At 38.2% G+C, this 4,693-nt stretch overlaps 1 non-coding gene across 1 annotated transcript; it reads left to right on the top strand.

The window, feature by feature from the left end:
- Positions 1-218: 218 nt before the first annotated feature.
- LOC127690462 (U6 spliceosomal RNA) lies at positions 219-323 on the top strand. Its single transcript, XR_007979151.1, has one exon. It is a non-coding gene; the product is annotated as a U6 spliceosomal RNA (small nuclear RNA).
- Positions 324-4,693: the final 4,370 nt, after the last annotated feature.

The raw sequence follows: 4,693 nt of genomic DNA, 5'->3' as shown, positions 1-4,693 counted from the left end.
CTCTCTCTCTCTCTCTCTCTTCTATAAAACTTTTTCAGGTAAAAAATAGGACCTCATCAAGAGTGCTGCAGACTCCTTTATAGAGACACATAGAGTTAAGAGGTCGAGAAAGTAAGAATCATGGGCCATTCACAGTCCAAAAACATAGGCTCACTCCTGGCAGTATTGAGGCATATGTTAGAAAGTACAGGTGTATGTAGTTTATATGTACATAGTATGTGTGCTTCGACAGCACATATACTAAATTTGGAAGAATACAGAGAAGATTAGCATGGCCTCTGCACAAGGATGACACACAAATTCATTAAAGGTTCCATATTTTTTACATAAATAACTCCCTTAAAGAAATACAAGAGAACATTGCTCATCAGGTAGAAGCCATTATAGAGGAAGCACAAAAATCCCTTGAAGAAATACAGGAGAACATGGGTCAACAGGTAAAAGTCTTTAAAGAAGAAACCCAAAAATCCCTTAAAGAAATACAGAAGAGCATGGGTCAATAGGCAGAAGCCCTTAAAGAGGAAATAAAAAGCTTCCTTAAAGAATTTCAGGAAAACAAAAACAATCAAGTGAAAGAACAGAGCAAAATTACCCAGGATCTAATGACAGAAGTAGAAAGAATAAAGAAATTACAAAGTGATACATCTCTGGAGATAGAAAACCTTGGAAAGAATTCAGGAGTCATAGATGCAAGAAGCATCAACAACAGAATACAAGAGATAGAAGAAAGAATCTCAGTTGCTGAAGATTCCATAAAAAAATTGACACAAAAATCAAAGAAAATGCAAAATGCAAAAAGCTTGTAACCCAAAAACATCCAGGAAATACAGGACACAATGAGAAGACCAAACTTAATGATTATAGGTATAGAAGAAACTGAGTATTTGCATCTTAAAGGCCCAGTAAATATCTTCAACAAAATTATAAAAGAAAACTTCCCTAATCTAAAAAAAAAGAGATACCTTTGAACATAGAAGAAGCCTATAGAACTCCAAACAGAGTGGACCAGAGCAGTTACATAATAATCAAAACAGGAAATGCAGTAAACAAAGAAAGAATATTAAAAGCAGTAAGAGAAAAAGGTCAAGTAACATATTAAGGTGGACCTATTAGAATTACACCAGATTTCTCACCAGAGACCATGAAAGCCTTACAGACCCTAAGAGAAAATTATTGTCAGTCCAGACTACTATACCCAGCAAAACTTTAAATTACCATAGATGGAGAAAACTTGACATTTAATGACAAAAGCTAATTTACACAACATCTTTCTAGAAATCCATCTCTACAAAGGATACTGGGTGGAAAATAACAACACAAGTCAGTAAACCACACCATAGAAAAATCAATAAGTTAATCTTTCAACAAACTCAATAGAAGATAGCTACATAATCAGAATTTCAACTTTAACTAAGAAGATAACAGTAAGCAACAATCACTTTTCCTTTATATCTCTTAATATCAATGGTCTCTATTCTATATAAAAAGACATAGACTAACAGACTGGATATGTAAACAGTACCCAACATTTTGCTGCATACAAGAGACCCACCTCAGAGACAAAGACGGTAACTATATAAGAGTCAAAGGTTGGAAAACAATTTTCCAAGCAAATGGTCCCAAGAAACAAGCTGGAGTGGCCATACTTATATCGGATAAATTTGACTTTCAACCAAAAGTTGTCAAGAAAGATAAGGAGGGACACTTCACACTGGTCAAAGGAAAAGTCTACCAAGATGACCTCTCAATTCTGAACATCAATGCTCTGAATGCAAGGGCACGCACGTTCATTAAAGAAACATTACTAAAGCTCAAAGCACACATTGCACCCCACACAATAATAGTGGGAGACTTCAACACCCTACTTTCAACAATGGATAAATCATGGAATCAGAAACAAAACATAGATACTGTGCAACTAATTGAAGTATTTTCACATCGATATTCATAAGGGAAATTGGTCTGAAGTTCTCTTTCTTTTTTTTAAACGTTCTCTGTAATATTTTTTTATTCAATATATATTTTTTATTTACATTTCAAGTGATTTCCCCTGTCCTGGCTTCCAGCTCTCTGAAAGTCCCATAAGTCCTCTTCCCTCACCCTGTTCACCCATCCACCCCTTCCCACTTCCCTGTTCTGGTATTGCCATATACTGCTGCACTGAGCTTTTCCAGAACCAGGGGCCACTCCTCTGTTCTTCTTGGACATCATTTGGTATGTGGATTATGTCTTGAGTATTCTAAGTTTCTAGGCTAATATCCACTTATCAGTCAGTGCATACCATGATTGATCTTTTGAGACTGGGTTACCTCACTTAGTATGATGTTCTCTAGCTCCATCCATTTGTCTAAGAATTTCATGAATTCATTGTGTATATATACCACATTTTTTTGTATCCATTCCTCCGTTGAGGGACATTTAGGTTCTTTTCAGCTTCTGGCTGTTATAAATATGGCTGCTATGAACATAGTGGAGCGTGTATCCTTATTACATGCTGGGGAAACCTCTGGGTATATGCCCAGGGTAGTATAGCAGGGCCCTCCGGAAGTGACCAGCTGCATGCAGCCTGGCTAGCTGGCGTTGGCCAGTGGTAGTGCGCGGAGGACCTGCTTGGTCCCTGTTGCCTCGGTTCCACTGGTGGAGGCTCTCTCTGCCAGACATGCTGCTGCCACCACCTCCTGAAGTTCTCTCTCTTTGTTGGATCTTTGTGTGGTTTTGGTATCAGTGTAATTGTGGCTTCACTAAGCTGAGATAGATAATCTTTGACACTGAGGTGTGTTTCCTGTTTGCAACAAAATGTAGGGTCCTGTTTACATATCCAGTCTGTTAGTCTATGTCTTTTTATTGGGGAATTGACTCGATTGATGTTAAGAGATATTAATGAAGAGTAATTATTACTTCCTGTTATTTTTGATGTTATTTTAATATTTGAGTGGTTATCTTCTTTTTGGTTTGACAAAAGAAGGTTACTATCTTGCTTTTTCCAGGGTGTAGTTTCCCTCCTTGTATTGGTGTTTTCCACCTATTATCCTTTGTAGGGTTGGGTTTGTGGAAAGATATTACGTTAATTTGGTTTTATCATGGAATATCTTGGTTTCTTCATCTATGGTGATTAAGAATTTTGCTGGATATAGCACTATTGGCTGGCATTTTAGCTCTCTTAGAATCTCTTTGAGATTTGCCTGCCCAGGATCTTCTAGCTTTCATGGTCTCTGGTGAGAAGTCTGGTGTAATTCTGATAGGTATTCCTTTATATGTTGCTTGTCATTTTTCTCTTACTACTTTTGATATTCTTTCATTGCTTAGTATATTTGGGGTTTTGATTATTATATGACCGGAGGCATTCCTGTTCTGGTCCAATCTGCTTTGAGTTCTTTAGGCTTCTTGTATGTTCATGGGCATCTCTGTCTTTAGGTGAGGGAAGTTTTCTTCCATAATTTTGTTGAAGATACTTGCTGGTCCTTTAAGTTGTAAATCTTCACTCCGATCTATACCTATGATCCTTAGATTTGATTCTCTTATTGTGTCCTGGATTTCCTGGATGTTTTGGGTTACAAGTTTTTTGCATTTTGCATTTTCTTTGACTGTTGAGTCAATGCTTTCTATGGTATCTTCAGCATCTGAGATTCTTTCTTCTAGCTCTTGTATTCTGTTGTTGATATTTGCATCTATGACCCCTGATTTCTGCCCAAGGTTTTCTATCTCCAAAATTGTCTCTCTTTGTGATTTCTTAGTCATTTCTACTTCTGTTTTTAGATCCAGGGTGGTTTTTCTCAGTTCATTCACTTGTTTCTTTGTTTTCCTGTGATTCTTTAAGAGATTTTTGTGTTTCCTCTTTCATGACTTCTGCCTGTTGATCCAATTTCTCCTGTATTTCTTTAAGTGATTTTTGTGTTTCCTCTTTATTGGCTTCTATTTGTTAACTCCTATATCTCCTGACTTTCTTTAAGTGCTTTTTATGTTTCCTTTGTAAGGGTCTCTACCTCATTCATGTTCTCCTGCATTTCTTTAAGAGATTTATTTATGTCCTTCTTGTAATCCTCTAATAGCATCATGATATGTGATTTTAAATCCAAATCATTTTTTTTCTGGTTTGTTGGGGTATCCTCGACTTGTTGCTGTCAGAGAATTGGGTTCAGATGATGCCATATTGCCTTGATTTCTGATTGTAATGTTTCCACATTTGCATTTTCCATCTGGTTATCTTTGGCGTTAGTTGGTCCTGTTGTCAATGTCTGGTGCTTGAACCTCCTGTGAGCCTGTAAGGCTATTTCCACACCGCTGGATGACTGGGTTTCCTGTGGCACAGATTGCTGATGGGCTGCCCTACTCTTGTGTACTGTTGGATCCCTGATGTGCCTTGCCCCAAACAGTGTTATACTCAGGTTGTCTCTGTGTATGTGGTGTCGCCTGTCTGGTCTGTCCTGGTGGGAAGACAGCAGATGCTTAGGGGACCATTTCCAAGTGCTGATTTCTCTGCAGGACAAATGGCCCAGGAGAGGGCTGGCACACAGACGACTCTCAGAGCTGCTCAGGACTTGGGCACAGGCAGATGCCTCACGGGCTGTGTCCCAAGTGATGTTAAACTTAGGATATGTCTGTGTACCTGGTGTTGCCTGTCTGGTCTGTCTGGGAGCGAGGATGGCAGATTGGAATTGTTATATTTAGATGGTGACTTTACTATTCTGTTTGT

This window comes from Apodemus sylvaticus, chromosome 7, assembly GCF_947179515.1.
Source record: "Apodemus sylvaticus chromosome 7, mApoSyl1.1, whole genome shotgun sequence".
Taxonomy (NCBI): domain Eukaryota; kingdom Metazoa; phylum Chordata; class Mammalia; order Rodentia; family Muridae; genus Apodemus; species Apodemus sylvaticus.
This window is presented reverse-complemented; position numbering and strand designations above follow the sequence as displayed.